General features: G+C 38.1%; 1 pseudogene; it reads left to right on the top strand.

Moving 5' to 3' along the window:
• The first annotated feature begins 5,289 nt into the window (after positions 1-5,289).
• LOC131860338 (ABC transporter B family member 19-like) lies at positions 5,290-18,081 on the top strand (annotated as a pseudogene).
• Positions 18,082-18,588: the final 507 nt, after the last annotated feature.

Genomic DNA, 18,588 nt, shown 5'->3' with positions numbered 1-18,588 from the left:
TCCTTCATTCCACCTCTAATAGTGTCCAACATTGGTGCACATATAGCACTGAATTTCCTAATGAACTTCCTGTAATACTGAGCTAGTCCATGGAAGCTTCTCACCTCTATTGTTGACTTAGGAGTGGCCAATTTACTATGGCTTCAACCTTTCTAGGATCCATATTGAGATTCCCTTGTGACAAAACAAGCCCAACATAAACCAACTCCTACTTAAAAAATTCACACTTGTCCAAGTTCATGGTTAGCTTCTCTTCATACAATCTTTGTAGCACAATTTCCAAATGATTAACATGACCTGCCCTATCCTTACTAAAAATCAGAATATCATCTAAATATACGACCACAAATTTACCTATGAAGTCCTTCATCACCTCATTCGTGAGCCTCAGGAAGGTTCTTGGAGCATTAGATAAGCCAAATGGCATTATAAGCCATTTATAAAGACCCTCTGTTGTCTTGAATGTTGTTTTCCATTCATCACCCTCCTTAATCCTAATTTGGTGGTATCCACTTTTAAGGTCAATCTTGGTAAAGTATTTGGCTTCACCTAAACAATCCATTAGGTCTTATATTCTAGGAACTGGAAACCTATATCTAATGGTGATTCTATTTATAGCCCTAGAGTCAGCACACAATCTCCAAGTACCACCTTTCTTTGGGGCTAAAATGGTAGGTACAACACAAGGGATAATGCTTTTCCTAATTAGGCCTTGGTCTAAAAGATATTGGATTTGTTTGGAAATCTCAACATTTTGTTGGGGAGTCATCTTGTAAGCTGCCTTGTTAGGTAAGGATGCTCCAGGTATGAAGTATATTTGATGGCTTATGGATCTTTTAGGAGGTAGGGTGGTTGGTTGTCCATCACTCATTATCCCTTTGATCTGTTTCAGTAGGTCTTGAACCTCTACTGGCAAATCTGGCTTCTCTTTCTTATCTTCCTCTTTAGGTTTCATCACTAATGCAAACCCTATACCTTCACCTTCCTCAAGTGTCTTCAAGAACTATTTTTCACTCACTAAGAGGACAGTAGGACCTACTACTCTCTTTTCACCTTCCTGAAGGATAGATTGGATCTTGAATGGGACTCCATCTTTCTTGAATGAATATGCCTTCTTGGCTCCATCATGAATAGCTTGTCTATAAAATTTCCATGGTCTTCCTAATAGAAGATGGCATGCATCCATGGGTAGGACATCACACAACACTTTGTCCTTATACCTCCCAATGGTGAAATCCACCCATGCTTGCTCATTGACTAGGACATGTTGGCCTTTTGTGAACCAAGTGACCCTATATGGGTTGTTGTGAGGTATCCTTTGTAATTTAATCTTACTCACTACCTCTTATAACACAATGTTGTCTATTGACCATGAATCAATGATCACTTTGCAAACTTTGTCCATAATCTTGCATTTGATCCTAAATAATGACCTCCTTTGGCTAGGCTCTTCTCTGACAGGTTCCTTTATCAAAGTTCTTGTTATCATCAGATTGTCACTTACCTCTAATTCTAAGGCAACCTCTGAAGTCTTTTTGCTTGTAGTCTCTTCTTGAAGATAGTTCACTCTCCTTTCACTACTCTATGATGATGATCCCTTCTCTGGACACCTGTATGCTGGATGACCAAGTTGATTGCAATGGTAACACTTCATTGAGGCAAAATATGAGTAACCACTACCTTTTCCACTATACCTTCCTCTATTGAATCCTCCTTTACCAGTGCCACTTTCTTGTTGCTCAGTGAGTTTAGACTCACCTTGTGTTCTTTGCTCTGAATTTCTTCCTCCAAAGCCTCCCCTATGGCCTCTATTTTCTTTTCCTCTACCTCTGCCCCTATTACTACTTGAATCATGTTTTCTTTTAGATTTTTCTTCCACTTTAAGGGCAAGTTGATAGCTTTGATGAACTGTCTTTGCACTCATTAGACTGATTTCCTCTTGGATGTTCCATCTTAGTCCATTTAGGTACCTAGCTACCTTAAGGCTTTCTTCTTCCACCGCATGAGATCTAAGGATAAGTTTATGAAAATCCTCTATATAACCACTTACATCAAGGTCTTTTTGTCTTAGGTTTTTTCTTTTCCTATGATTCTACACTTCATAGTCATCAGGGAGATAGGCTTCTTTGATTTTGACTAACATCCCTTTCCAAGAAGAAATGGGAGTTTTACCCGCTCTCTTCCTCTCATCCTACACAAATTTCTACCATGTGAGAGCGGCTCCCCTCATCCTAGTCTTGGCCATTTTAACTCTTTGAGCTTTATCTATGCATTCACATTCAAAATGGTTCTCCATACCCTCTATCCATTCTAGAACCACTTTTGCTTCTATCTTACCAGTAAACAATGGCAATCCTTCTAGTGATTTACCACTTAAGGCTTTCAATGCCTTTTGGAAAGGTTCTTGTTCTAAAATAGGATCAGGTTTAGGTACTTTGTCTACTTCTGACACCTCTTTTCCCTTCCCTTCTGCTCCTTCAACCTTTACCAACACTTCATCTGCCTTGGTTTCAATCTCACCAAGCTTACCTTCTAATTCTACCAATTTTTTCTTCAAGAGTCTATTGTCTTCCTCTTGATCATCCACTTTCTTTGCCAGCTCTACATTGGTCACATTGGTGTTGTCTCCTATAGATTCCACTAAGGACATCTACTCTCTTAGCCCAAATCTTATAAGCTCTGATACCAATTTGATAGGGTTAAACCTAGCTTGCTCACACTTCACCTAGTTGGTGTTGCTCAACTCCACAAACCTCACCAGGTCTAGCTATGTTCCAAGACATCCAAGTACTTCCCAATCTCTTCTAGGAATTTCTCTTTGCCAATCTCAAGGTTTTTGCAACAAGTGTTTGACTAAGAACCCTACCTTTTCAATGTGTTTCCCATGTGCACAATCTTGCAATATTGACAACAACTTATCAATTTATCACTTTTCACCCCCATACTATTGTGAGTCATTTCATAGGTGTGGAGGTGTAATTTACCATGGAATGAACTCAATTTGGTCCATTTGAGGTTTTTCAATCACTATCTTCCTTACCGATTTCATAAATTTGCCTAGAAATAGGGCTACAAGGATGAGCCCCAATTAGGCCTCCTAAATCCGTTTTTCAAGGGATTTGAGGGAATCGGTCTAAAGGACCCTGCAACAAGGTTTATTTTTCTTCAATAACTCTCCCATCCCCAAGAGATTTTGTTATTTTTAGTCTTCCATCTTTCCGTACAGTTCCCTAACCCAAAAATGAGCGTTTGCCAGGGTTTCTAGGCCTTAACCGATAGTGACTGTCCAAATTTGTGAAATGGGAATCTAAAAGACTTGTCAAGGCTTCTTCTTTCAGTTTCAACTCTATATGGACCTCATAAACCAACCCAAATTATTTGGTTAAGGTTTTTTATTCACCCTTGTAGTATGCATTCAATTTACACCCTGTTTTCTCTAGCCGGGTTGCTCCTGGACTCACCTAGAACAAGGTCGAAACTATAATGAATTCCACTTCCAGAACTCATCCCTTCATATTTACACTATAGATAGGGTTTCCTTCCATGTCCCAAGAGGTCATGATGGTAGTACAGAGGGATTTTATGGCCAACTATTTTACAAAAAATTTCTATTTACAAGCCAAAACTGGCTGTTTGGAAACAAAACAGTAAAAGTACTAACATACACTATCTACAAAGCATGCAATGAACCAAATAGTACTAGAACAAACCAAAGAACCACTATCCAAAGTTGGATCAATAGATTCAATCCTTTTGTATTCACTTTCTATGCAAAATAAGACAAAAATAGTGATAACAGTCTGAGAAAGAGTAGTTTTAGTTTGTTATTCATAAAATTCAAAACTTCCAACCTTGGTAACCATGCAAGAGGAGGTTTAAATATCCTTCCCCACATGTGGAGGCATCCTAGGTCAATATTCTAACCCTTACTCCACCACTAAGCTCTTTTAGGACCAAAGTTGTCATGACAACTTTTACAACTTTACACATTTTGTCTTTTCAACTTAAACAACCTATTTCAAGTTATTATTCATGTATTTTTCAACATTCCTAAGACTATTATAAACCTCTATAATTCTCACACCAAGTTATGCCTCTTTTGACCATCAAGAAGGCCATTTACCTACTTAAACTACCACCTACTCACAAAGTGAAAACCTAGAAAGGTAACTAGGACAACTAGGCCTACACTTGACTCAAATCAAACATTACACACACGCCTTGGACCCTCTTGGAGTCCTTATTAGAAAGCTAACTTTGCTAAGGTCAGTACAAGACAAAATTGTAGAAGGACTATGAGCCTAAGTCCTAGGTGCTCCAACACCACTGCCCATGAGTGCCATTTCCCTTTCCAGGAGTTAATATTCTGATCCAGCTTTAACTTCAAAGATCCCAAAGTTTTGAGTTCCTCAATCCTCCGAAAATTGGGATGCCAAAGTGAATACATGAAAGAATGCCTATTTTACAGTTCTAAATTCTTTGTATCTTAACCTCTAAGGAAGAAGGGGTGGAGAAGAATTTTATTTTTTATTTTTCTTTGTTGATAATTTGGCCCGAGGCCTTCCCAAAGGATTCCAAGAGCATTTTTAGCTGAATTGCTTCCTTGGTCTTTTCGACACTCGTCAAGAGGTTATCATCTGCAAATTTTGATGCCAGTCAATGAAACATCCGATGAGGATGTTGTATGTCCTATGGAATTCTCTCGTTGGACATGTGTCAAAATTCTCACGTACACCCAAGAAACATCCAACGAGGATGTTTTATGCCCAATGACATTCTCTCATCGGATGAGGGGTCATGGCCACCATCAGAAGAGTCCCAGGTGTTGTTGAAATTTTGATGTCCACCTAGGAAACATTCAATGAGGATGTTGTATGCCCGTCGATATTCTCTCGCAAGATGTGTGGTCATGGCCATTGTCAGAAGAGTCTTGGGTATCGTCAGAATTTTGATGACAGTCAAAGAAACATCCGACGAGGATGTTGTACGTCCTATGGCATTCTCTCATCGGACGAGTGTTGGAATTCTGACATGCACCCAGGAAACATCCGACAAGGATATTGTATGCTTGATGGAATTCTCTTGCCGGATTGGCGGTCATGGTCGCCGTCGGAAGAGTCTTGTGTGTCATCAGAATTTTGATGCCAATCAAGGAAACATCCGATGAGGATGTTGTATGTCATATGGCATTCTCTTGTCGGATGGGTGTCATAATTCTAATGTCCACCTAGGAAACATCCGATGAGGATGATGTATGCTCGACGACATTCTCTTGCCAGATAAGCAGTCATGGCCACCATTAGAAGAGTCCTGGGTGCCCTCGAAATTCTAACACTAGTGAAAGAAACATTCGACGAGGATGTTGTATGTCCTATGACATTCTCAATGTTATCTTTTATGGATGGTTGGTAAATGTTCCATGGTTTATATTTGTTCTTACCTATTATATCTATTGTTCTGGTATTCGGTTTATGTATTCTAGTAATAAGGTTTTAATGCTTAAAGTTCTCTAATCTATTGACAATTGATTCACCCTCCCTCTTAGGTGTCCTCTAATTATCTGAGTTGTCTAACAACAACAACAGCATGCTAAATGTGGTCTAAAGTTTTTGTGGAACCTTTTTTAGAGTAGACATGGAAAAGGAGAGCATGATGGAGTAGGAGCTTGTGTAAAGCGTACACTTCGCCAATATAAAATTGGAGGTAACAACATATGAAATTCAAGTGAGATAGTAGAATGGTGCAAAAATCATTTTGGTGCACATGAGACAACATACAAAAAATGCTATTTTTGGGAAGTTAAAGATCTTGATCAATCATAATTGACAAACAATTAATGGCATTAGAAGTATGCATCAAGTGATGACTACAGGACATAGCAAACCTATTGTGATTCAGGTTAGATAAAAATTATGTTTTTGTGTTGATTGCATTGAAAACAATGCAAATATTCAATAATGTTAGAACATTGCAGATGGATTTGCTTCAGAATGGAAGATGAAACAATTTGTCACAATGCCTCCTTTTGAAGATAGTGACATTGTTGATATTCATGATCCTATATAATAAGCTGATTATGAACGTGTTTCTGATTTAGTTGTGTCAGGTACACTTGCATTTTATTTAAATATACTTACTATTTTTCATGTACTTTGTTTAAATTTGAATTCAATATATATTATTTTTGCATTCTACCATACACTTTATAATTTAATTGTTTGTATTTTGCCGTATACGGGTGATATTTTTCTCGTGCTTGCACATCCTAACAATGTAGAAGGTGTTGACTATTACCTACTATGATGCACAAAACCAAAATGTAAATTGTCAGAATCAGTGGAAGATGTTGATGGGGAACAATATCCCACTGGATCCGTCATTGTTGAAGGTACTTATTATCAACAAACAAAGATAGATAACAATAGTGTTACATTTATTGAATACATGCCCAGCCAAATTTTTTTACATTATAGTCATTTACTTATAGCAACAAGATCACATTTTGAAACTTTACAAAAAAGAGTTTGTATCCTCCAAAAGTGGAGGTTGCCTATCGAAGATCATGAAAGGATATTAGAGATAGTAAAATATAGAGAGGATCCGAATTTTATGTACCATGAGCTCACTTTATTTATTAGAACAAGTGAACTCATGTATTTTTTTGACCGTGGTACATGTCTATATATGCATATATATGTATACATACATGTATATATATTCATATATATGTATGTACTATTTTTTTGGATCGTCATACGTATGTACGTATGTACATTCGAGCTCTTTTTTGGATCGCTATACATATGTACACACATGTACATTTGAGTTTATTTGTTGTAGCTGCTTTGAAATCAAAATTTGCACAATTTGAGTTAATTTGTTGCATGCTATCTTATATTGATTTGAATCACTTAGTTGAATTGAATTAATTAATTGATTTGAATAAATAATTTGATTTAATTTGATTAAATCATTGGATGTATTTGAATCACTTAATTGAATTGATTTAATTAATTCATTGGATTGATTTGAATCACTCAATTAATTGATTCATTCATTGGATTGGTTAATTTATTGGATTGATTAACTCATTGAATTAATTCATTGCACCGATTAATTGATTTGAATTTGTTTGATTAATGTATTGAATTGGTTTGAATTTATTTGATTTAATTTGATTAATTCATTGAATTGATTTGATTAATTGATTTCAATTAGTTTGATTAATTCTTTGAATTGGTTTGAATTGATTTGAAATAATTTGATTAATTCATTGAATTGATTTGATTAATTGATTTGAATTAGTTTGACTAATTCATTGAATTGGTTTGAATTGATTTGATTAATTGATTTGAATTAGTTTGATTAATTCATTGAATTGCTTTGAATTGATTTGATTAATTTCTTTGATTAATTCATTGAATTGATTTGATTTGATTAATTCAGTGAATTCATTTGATTAATTGATTTGAATTAATTTGATTAATTCATTGAATTGAATTTATTTTATTTTATTAACTGATTTGAATTAATTTGATTAATTCGGTGAATTCATTTGATTAATTGATTTGAATTAATTTGATTAATTCATTGAATTCATTTGATTTGATTTGATTAATTGATTTGAATCACTTTTTTATTTGAATTGATTTGATTAATTTAATAATTAAATCAACAATTCAACTAACTAAATCAAATCAATAATTAACAATTCAACTAACTATTAATAATTCATTGGTTTGAATTGATTTGATTAATTGATTTGAATTAATTTGATTAATTTAGTGAATTCATTTGATTAATTGATTTGAATTAATTTGATTAATCCATTTAATTGAGTTGATTTGATTTGATTAATTGATTTTAATCACTTTTTTATCTGAATTGATTTGATTTGATTAATTGATTTAAATCAATTTTTGATTTGAATTGATTTGAATTAATTTGACTAATTCATTGAATTGAATTTGATTTGATTAATTGATTTGAATCAATTTTTTATTTAAATTGGTTTGATTAATTTAATAATTAAATCAACAATTCAACTAACTACATGAAATCAACAATTAATAATTGCTACTAGATTTTTTAATCTTAAAGATGGGTCCTCCTCGGTCATTTCCAACATCTATGCTCCTAATGGGAGATCAGCTAGGAAATCTCTATGGTCTTCCATTTGCCTTGCCAGATCTCTCTTCCCTAATGAGAAATGGATCCTTCTAGATGATTTCAATACCCCTCTTTCTAATCTGGAAAAATCTGGTGGTTAACCAATTTCTATTGATAGTAGACAAGACTTGGTTGACATGATCAACTCTTTGAGCCTCTTAGATCTTGATGTTATTGGGGCTAAATTCACCTGGTCCAATAGATGCAGTGGGGAGGAACTTATCCAAGTCAATCTTGATAGGAGTCTTATTTCTTTAGATTGGCTTCATCTGGCCTCCTGCAGACTCAATGCCTTAGCCCGTGTTGGATTAGATCACTTTCCAATCTGCCTCTCAGTCTACCTCTCAGTCTCTCCGTTGTCTGGCAGAAAGGCATACCCCTTCAGATTTGAGAAAATGTGGCTCATGGCCCTAGAAATCCAAGATAAAATTTTGGAGTGGTGGAATATTGATATCCAGAGAATGGTTATATTTCATAGAGCCAAGAAGCTCTCCAATGTTAAGTCTAATATCCAACGCTGGAATAAATCCACTTTTGGCAACATCTTCAAAGCTAAAGAGAAGCTCAAACTGGAACTTGTGGAGGTTCAAGAGCATATCCTAGCTTACGGGTTTGATATTGATATCTCGAATAAAGAAATTGATATTTTCACCAAATTATATGATATTATCTCAAAAGAAGGAGAATTTTGGAAGTAGAGATCTAGAGTCTTATGGCTCAAAAGTGGTGACAAAAACACTAAGTTATTCCATATGATGACTCTTAAGCACAGGGCTACCAATAGAATAAACAAAATTGAGATTGGACAGAGATGGGTTGATAAGCATCATGAGATTTGTCAGGAAGCCATCAATTTTTTCTCCAAACTCCTTTTTGTGGATGATCCTCTTGATCCTTCAGCTCAGATTGAAATCTTGCAGCAATTTCCCTCCATCATCTCTAGGGACATGAACCTTGAGCTTACCAGAATCCCCTCCCCTAAAGAAGTTTGCAATGTTGTTTTCTCTTTTGAAGGTAACAAGGTCCCCGAACCTGATGGTTTCCCTCTTTTTTTCTTTCAAAACTTTTGGCATATTAGCTTCTCTGATGTGGTTGCTACTGCTCAAGAATTTTTTGGATCACGCTATCTCCTGAAGGAACTGAACACCACCTTCATGGTCCTCATCCCAAAGAAATATGGCGCCTGCTCTTTTCAGGATTTTAGACCTATTAGCCTTTGTAACTCTATTTGTAAAATCTTCACCAAGATTCTTGTGCTCAGACTTAAGATTTTCATCCCCTCTTTAATCTCTAAACATCAAAATGGGTTTGTGCTTGGGAGGTAGATCCTGGATTCTGCTATTGTGGTTCATGAGAACATCCACTCCCTTTGTATTAACAAAAAAATGGGTTTTCTCTTGAAACTTAACCTGCTGAAAGCTTTTGATGGAGTTAATTGGTGCTTCCTTCTCAAAATCCTCAAGGCCTTTGGATTCAGAGATAACTTCATCCAAATTATTGAGAAATGTGTTTCCACCCCAAAATTCTTTGTGTTGATTAATAGATCTGCCTCTGATTTTTTCTCTGGGTCTAGGGGCATTTGACAAGGGGATCCTTTATCTCCTTTCCTTTTCATTCTGATGAGTGGAGATCTTAGCAGAATAATTTAGAGGGAGGTCAGAAATGTCAATATTATGGACCATCGACCCTCCTCTTAGGCCCCCACTTGCTCTCACCAACAATTTGTTGATAATACTCTCTTGATGGGGGAAGGTTCTATTGGGAATAATTAAAACTGAGTCAAGTTTGTAGGCCTATTTCAAAATTTTGCTCAGTATGTCAGAAAGGCACCTAAATAAGTCAGTTTGAATGGCTTAGTTTGCGAGAGGGCAAAGTAGAGCCGGTTGATTTTCAGAGGGTAAGGCTCGGGATTCATGTCCCACACCTTTCATTTGGCCTATTCAGTGATGTGCAACTTTCAGAATTCAATTTGGAGAAGTTTATGAGGTACCCGTTTTGAAGGGTGAGCTAGAAATGCATTTTAGGCACAAATGCAGATTTTATTGAGTAGCCTACTTTGAGCGATTACATCTTTTGCCCTGTTGATTGTCATGAAAAAATTCAAACTGGATTCAATCCTATGCATAAATGTGAGTGAGCTCACAAATTTTCAAGTCTTAACGAATCCATTTGCTCAGTTTTTGAAGCCGATTCCGTTTGCAGTTTCTATGTTTTGGCAAGTCCCTGTTTCAACAGCTAGTCGGAGCCCTGTTTTGTATAAGTGTAAAAGTTGCCTTAGTAAGCGTCATGCCATAATGTTTGTTCGGGGCTGATGTTGGTACAAATGATGAGTTACGTTTCAAATTTCAAGGCCCTACCAATCCGTTTGATCGGTTCTCAAAAGAGCTCATTTTGCCATCAAATTCAGTTACCCACACTCCAGTGTTAGATCAGTTAATGTTGCCATTTTTGTGTGCATGCCATTTGCATCCTGTCAGTCGGGTGATCAAACTGAGAATTCAAAGATTTAATATGTACTTAAAGGTACCTATGTTCCGAATTTGAGAGCCTATGGGGGTCGTTTGATATTTTTGAGAAAGGCATCATGTGTTGCCGGAACATTGAGTTCATCAAGTCCGCAGTGTCGACAAAGCCAGTTGGCCGTTTTTGGAAATTAATATCTCTTCGCTCGGGACTCATCTTGAGAAACTGTTTGGTAGAAGTCATCCTTGTATATCAAAGTACACGCCTGTCAGATGGCGAGCTCCAGAAAGATGTTTTGACAGATTTGGAAATTACGTCTTCGCGATTAAATGCAAAAATTGTGGCGTAATTGCCTGAAGGATGTAAAATGCGATTTTATGATCCGAAAATGGTGCCGATCATTTCCAGAGGTATGTTTGAGGTCCGCGAAGCATTCCAGGGGTCAGTTGCATGAAAACGAAATTTTTTTTTAGTCGGACCCACTTTGGGGCCCGACCTGGCTCACGCCTGTGCATTGATTTTGTGGCGAGAATGCTCTTAGTGCATGACTTTATGATGCATAAAGATATAGGCTTGCATAGTAGTGTCATTATTTGTTCATGTTGAACATTCTGCGGACCAATGTTCATGGGAATGGAAGTGTTCATATAGGCCGAGAAGAGAGATTCCACCTTTAGTTCGATCCCGCAGCTGAATTCCATGAGAATAGCGTTCTTTGGAATTGAAATCACTGTGTTCTTTGTGGACAATATCCCAATTAGGAAAATACAACATATTGAGATGGGCAATGTTCAGCGGGTTGATGTCATGTATGGCAATGAAACATATGCGATTGTTGTCACGCCATCACTAAAGAGTCCATTGAGTTGAGTTTCATGAGATGTATCCCTGAGGTATGGACGATACAATCTAGATTTTAAGCATGGTGAATAGATTCCAGGAAGCCCCCAAATCAAATGCCAAATAAAGCCCCAGGCATCGTGGATGAGGAAGGATGTTAAGTTGAAGACTAAATAAAGTATGGGCTGGCAGTGTTCGATACACAGATAAGGACTGGAGCTATTCTGGATAGCTTTTCTACCGATTTTCTTCTTATCCAAGAGTCTCTTGGTGATAAGATGGCCAGCTTTATGTCCCATTTAACAATAGTAGTTGTTGGGCTTGCTTTATCACTAAGATATGCATGGCCTGTGGGTCTAGTTGTCCCTGCCATTGTACCACTGGTCGTCGCAGTAGGGGCTTCCTATGCATCTCTTCTCTCCAAGGTGACTCATAAAGCTCAAACAGTATCCAGAGTCGCGGCAACCATTACTGAAGAAGTGCTTTCACAAATTCAAACTGTTTATTCCTATGTTGGGGAGTCTAAGGCCATGGCATCTTATTCAAAGATGTTAAAATCTACAGTTAAGTTGGAGTACCAAGAAGGACTGGTTAAGGGTGTTGGAATGGGTGCTATAATGGCCATATCTTATAGTTCGTGGGCTCTGCTTTGCTTGTATGGAGGGATCCTAATGAGGAAAGGCATTTATAAACCTGCAGATATTTTGTCTTCGCTTTTAAATATGCTTTTTGGAGTAGTAGCCATAGGGTACGCGGTATTAAGCCTAACTTTCATAGTAAAGGGAGTGGCTGCTTATATAGAAATAATGGAGATCATTAATCAGACACCAATCTTAAAAGACAATATTGATGGACCTGAAGTAGATCAACTGGAAGGCATTATCAAATTTAAGAACGTTTGCTTCAGCTATCCTTCACGTCCAGATGCCATTGTTTTACACGATTTTAACTTGCTAATACCTGTAAGAAAAACACTAGCTCTTGTTGGTGGCAGTGGCTCGGGAAAGACCACTGTAATTTCTCTTCTAGAAAGGTTTTATGAACCTACTCAAGGACAAACACTAATAGATGAGCTTGACATTAAAAGACTCAATACAAAGTGGCTGAGGCAACAGATAGGGTTGGTAAGTCAAGAGCCTATTCTCTTTTCAATAAGCATAAAGGAAAACATACTATACGGAAAGGAGGATGCTAATAAAGAAGAAGTGATGGCGGCTGCAAAGGCTTCCAATGCACATGATTTTATTACCAACTTCCCTGAAGGGTATAATACCAAGGTAGGGGAAAGAGGAGCACAACTTTCTGGGGGGCAGAAATAAAGAATTGCACTGGCAAGAGCAATTTTGAAGAATCCAAAGATATTACTTTTGGATGAGGCCACCAGTGCCCTCGATTCTGCTTCTGAGCGTCTTATTCAGCTGACTCTCAATGAGCTTATGATTGGCAGAACAACGGTGGTGATAGCACACCGCTTATCTACTATTAAGAAGGTCGATACCATAGCTATTATGAAAGATGGGTGTATTGTTGAAATGGGAAGCCATGATCAACTAATGGCCAAAGAGGATGGGAGCGCATATTTTTCTCTAATAAATTTGCAGGCACTAGATTACTCCAATAATGACACAGAGCAGACGTTACAAGTAATGCCAAATTTAAGCAATGAGAAACAGATTCCAAGTGTAATGCAATTCCTCCAAGCAGCGTGGTAATTAAAATGGCTTGCAAAGGACTTTAGCAAATCTCACGTGGAAATGAGAAAGCAAAAAATGAAGCTCCAGGCATAACGTTTTATCCCACATGCACTAGGAGGCAGTTATTTTTAATGTTTATAAGTAAAAACGCACAATAATATAATGTCTAAGCCTTAAAGGCTTTTGACACAAGGTGCCCATGGGTGCCCAAGGCGGGCCCTCACGCGAGCATGTTTCCCGAGGCGATGGAAGAATTGACTGGACGAAGACAAAGTGGACCCCACGTAGGAACGCTTCCTGAGGCAAAGAGGCAAAATTTTGCAGACGAAGGCCGGGTTAACGAGCGAGCATGTTCGAGAGAGATCAATGGCTCGCGCTATTTCGCGAAGGAAGATGCATGAAGTTTAAACCTCGCGAAATAGCGAAAGTGAATGAGAGCCATCCACGTGGCACGTAGGTGGCGGGTACAGTCAGCGGTCTAGCAGGCGGGTCCCGGTGAGGTGGCACATAGTTGGCGCACAGGTGGCAGTCTAGTGGCGATGATGTGGCGGCCAAGTGGCAGTGACAAAGCAGATGACGTGGCGATGATGAGGTGTCATCCTAGGTGTCGTCCGGTCAACCCCATCGACCAATCAGAGGCCGCCACGTGGCAAGGCATCAGAGCACATATGGAGGCAAAAATTTAAAATTAAAATTGTTTATTATATAGTTTAGACTATATTAATAAATAAAAAATTTAAATGTTTGAGCACATTGAGGAATTAATTCGCTCAGGACTCAATTTTTGGCCAAGGTATAAAGTGTTATATATTTTCGGAAAGCTCTCGGAGCGAGGAATCCGATTATGAAGTTAATTTGGACAAATGTGAGATATTTTGGATGCAGTTTTCATGGGAACAAAATTCAATTAGAGAGGAGAGACACTTGGCAGTTTTCAGTTGTGGATTTGTTTTTCTTCCTTCCTCTTTTTATTCCCCATTCTTCTCAGTGGTAAGGGTTCCAGAATTCTGGGAGGAAGTGTTCTAGTTTTCATGGCTTCCATTTTCTGAAAATCTTGACCCACACTTGTAAAGTTCTATGGATCTATTCAGGGTATAGAGGCTACATTGCAGGATGACAGATTGTTTCCTAGTTGCAGGTCTTACTTGTGTCAGGCATGAGTAAATTTCCCATGATATTGTCTCTGTGATATGTTTTTCATTATTATGAATTCAATCCTCAAGGAGGATGAAATTTGTCATCTCAAGGAGATTGTGTGACTGTTGTAGGTATCCTTCAAGGAAGGTTTTAAATTCTATAGTCAGCCATAAATGATGAAATGTATTTCCAGATCTGATAAATTTGTGAATGAATTAAATAGTGCATTAGTATCAGGTATTGGTGCATGAATATCTTGTTTAAGGAAAACAAATTTGCATCTATGATTCATATTTGTAGTTCTGTCTGTGACTCTGTTGCCCAATGAACAAGGCACTAGTCTTGCAAGTTTGGGGGATGGTTTCAGATCAACATTTTAAAAGACAAATCTATTTCCCTTTATGTTTAGGGGTGTGTATTCCATTCTTTCCAAGCTCTGTTTCATCCTATTGTTAATATAGATCTAGCCAATCTGTAATGTTTCCTAACCTATTGAGCTTGTGAAATGATCTATCTGCTTAATGTTGATGCAGTTACGTGTCTGTAATTTTTGTATTTAGTGCATCAAGAGGGTGTCCCCCCCTAGGTCTAGTAGAACTTGAAGTGCAGGAGGATCAATTAGGGTCCTATGTTATGTTGTCCAAGCCTTGATGTGTTTTGTAGACTGAAATTGGTCATTTCATAGAAAGATTTGCAGGTGTTCTTGGGTTATCACTTTTAGTGAACAACAGGTTCCATCAAAGAAGCCAAGAATTTAAAAATGACTCTGAATATATATGAACATGGCTTGGGACAAAAAAATAGCCTGGATAAAAGCTCCATCTTCTTCTTTAACACCCCTGAGCATAGGAAAGTTAAGATTGCCTCAATTATTGGCTGCAAAATTGGAACTTTGCTTGATTCCTATCTGGGCCTTCCCCTCTACTAAAGTCTAGCTCCTGACTCTTTTTGGGTGAATCTTATAGACAAATTTTAGAAAAAATTTACTGGATGGAAAGGCGCCTTGCTAAGCCAAGTTGGTAAACTCCAATTAATCAATGCCTCGCTTCAAGGCCTTCCGGTTTATGCTATGAGTCTATTCAAAATCCCAATTAAAATCATGGATAAATTGGAAGGAATTCAAAAAAAAAATTATGGACTGGAACTGAATTCAAAAATAGATTACACCTTGTGGCTTGGAATCAAGTTTGCTTGCCCAAACTCATGGAAGGTCTGGATATCTGGAATTTGAGAGATTTCAATAAAGACCTGATGTCCAAGCAACTATGGAGATGTCTTAAGGAGACTAATGAATGGATTTATATATTGAAACTTAAGTACCAAATTCCTGATATCCAAAACACTCTGAAAACTTATGAGCTCCCCAACGCGGTTTCTGATTTTTGGAGCAATTTCTTTGGCTCCTCCAAATTTATCTTGCATGACAGTAGATGGATGCTAGGTAATGGTACCAGGATCAGGTTTTGGTATGACTAGTGGACTAGTGATGGCCCCCTATCAGACTTTGTTTGGGCTCCCCCCTACAAAGAATTATGCCTCAAAAGAATTGGTGCCTGGGTGGCTGATTACATTAGAAATGGAGAATGACTGGACCTCTCTTCTGTTGATAATGATCTAAGACCTATGCAACCTTGGTTGAATTGCATCCACATCCCCCACTCTCAAGGGGAGGATGAAGTGTTCTGGAACTTCTCCTCTTCTCAGAAGTTCAAAGTTGTTGATGCCTATAAGTTTATCTCTAGATGCTTCTCCCCCCACTATTGGGTAGGTATTTGGAACAAACTCCTAATTCCTAAAATTAACATCTTTTTTTGGTTGTTTATATGGGGAAAGATCTCTACCATTGATAATATTTGCAGAAGAGGTATTCCTCTCTCTAATAGATGTTTTCTCTACAAAGAGGCGGAGGAAAATGCTAGCCATCTACTGCTGCATTGTGCCCATGCCAAAATATTAGGAATCACTTCCTTAACATTTGGAACATTGCCTGGGTCTTCCCTATTTCTACTCAACGAATGTGGTTTGAATGGAAATGCCCTTCTAATAATCAGGCCTTAGGTGTTCTCTGGAATTTATCTCTTCTTCATATTGACAAGGGCATCTAGAAAGAAAGAAACAATAGAGTTTTCAGGGACTTCGAAACTCCTCCTTTTCTTGTGGCTATTAGAATTCATAATGCTATTAAAGAGAACTTTCTCCACTCCTACCCCAATAGAAAGAATGAATCCCCCATTCCTACTCTCTAGGAGGATTGGGATACTATCAATTAGTGGAAAACTGATTGGAACATTACCAACCCAGTTCACAAAACCAAGCAGTGTAGAAAAAATGTTGTATGGCATCCTCCCAATATGGACTGGATAAAAATAAATGTGGATGGGGTGGCTAATAGAAATCCTGGACTGAGTGGGTGCAGGGGAGTGGCTAGGAATCACTCTGGTTTGCTGGTTTCTATGGTGGCACTCCCCCTGGGCACCTAGACTAACCACTATGCGGAAGCCAATGCTTCCCACATTGGGATACGCATGGATAAAAGAGAGGGGTTTACTAAAGTGTGGCTAGAGTCCAACTCGCTAAACACTGTCAACTACCTGAGTGGCTGCACAAATCCTAGCTGAACGATTGCTAGCTTGATCAAGAACTGCTGAAATATATTTAATGAACTGATAGATTTGAAAATCTCACATATATATCGGGAAGGTAATAAGGCGGCGGATCTACTGGCGGTGGGATACTGGGCAACCAACAAGTGGAGTAGTAGGGATGCTTTCCTCAAAAAATCTATGCGATGTGGCACGTAATGATTACTATGTTAATCAATGATCCCTCATCATGACATGACTGAGTTGATAGGGAAATGACTCTTTCTGGTTTTCCCTAATCAAAAGTTTAGAAACCTCCTCGGTGAATAGATTTACTATCTCATTTTGTGGTTTTTCTGCTAATGTTCTGATATCCTTTGGGTGTGGCCCATTTTCTGTGATTGGTTGGTGACAATGAGCCCCTTCTCCTATAATTTGGTGACCATGAACATAATGGGAGGGGATAAGAACAGACAAGAGCCCTCTACTTGTGAGAAGTTGAAATAGAATAAAGATGTTTGGTAGGAAGTCGTCGATTGTGGTCTTGTCCCCTACCTAGACTGGCTTCATGGACCCTCTCCTCAATTACAGAGGCCTTTGTTAATGGATGGAAAAAAAGGAGTCTTAGGGCTTATGGTGTTGATTATCAGATTGATGAAACTTTAGTGGTGATGGTCATTGGTCTGGTTACGACTGGAAGAACATTTTACAAGGATAGAAAAATTGGGCAAGAGGACATGTTGAGTTTCTTTGACAAAGACAAGGAGTTCTCCAGAGTCACCAAGATGGCCGATGGCGGCTATAATAGAAAAGACCTCATGGTCCCATGGTCTAACATAGCAGATTTTATAATGAGGTATATCACCCTAGATGGAAGGTATGCATGCATCTTCTCCTACCATTTCACTATCCTAAATCATTTTCATCACGATAAAATTATCTTTGTTCCCTACTATCTTGCCTCCTCCCTTGAGAATAGCCTTGAAAAGAACCTGGAAAACCTTAACAACCCTTTTCTTCATGAGGGACTTATTGTCCTTATCATGGAACATGCCAAATCACTTGAAATTGTGCCTCTGCTTGTTGAGATTGGCCTGCAGATGGAGGTCAAAGATGCCTCTGATTCGGAGATGGACCTAGATGATAGTGGGGTTCCTATTGATGACTCTGAATACGAACTTGTGGATGAAAAGTAAAAGATGGTCACTCCTTAGATGCCCGGCAGAAAGAATCCCCCCAGATGGGCAGTTAGTAAATACAAAACCAACAACAAGCCGATCTCCAAGGCTGAAGCCCTCACCAAAAAGAAAAAGCTAGCAGCGAAGGATCATGTCCCAAAGATTACGGACCAAGCGATTAAACTGGACATCCCTATCAATGTCCAGAAAGATAATCAGGGGAAGGATGGTAGTCTGATGAATCTTGTCATGGAAGCCACTAGAAACCAGGAGTGCTGTTGGAAATGGGTCGAGCACGAAATTGACACCCTCAAAATGGTGGTCAAAGAAATAATTGACATTTTCACTATTTCCTGTGAACCTAGCAAGCCGTAAAAACTCTGATCATGACTCAAAAACTCTCTCAGAATGTTGAGGTAATGAAATGTAACCACAAACAAAGGATTGATAAGGTGGAACAATCCATGGTTGAGATTAAGAAAAATCTCAAGAACCTGGTCGACATTAGTAAAGAAGCCATGAACA

The sequence above is a fragment of the Cryptomeria japonica genome, chromosome 11 (genome assembly GCF_030272615.1).
Source record: "Cryptomeria japonica chromosome 11, Sugi_1.0, whole genome shotgun sequence".
NCBI classification, from domain to species: Eukaryota; Viridiplantae; Streptophyta; class Pinopsida; order Cupressales; family Cupressaceae; genus Cryptomeria; species Cryptomeria japonica.
This window is presented reverse-complemented; position numbering and strand designations above follow the sequence as displayed.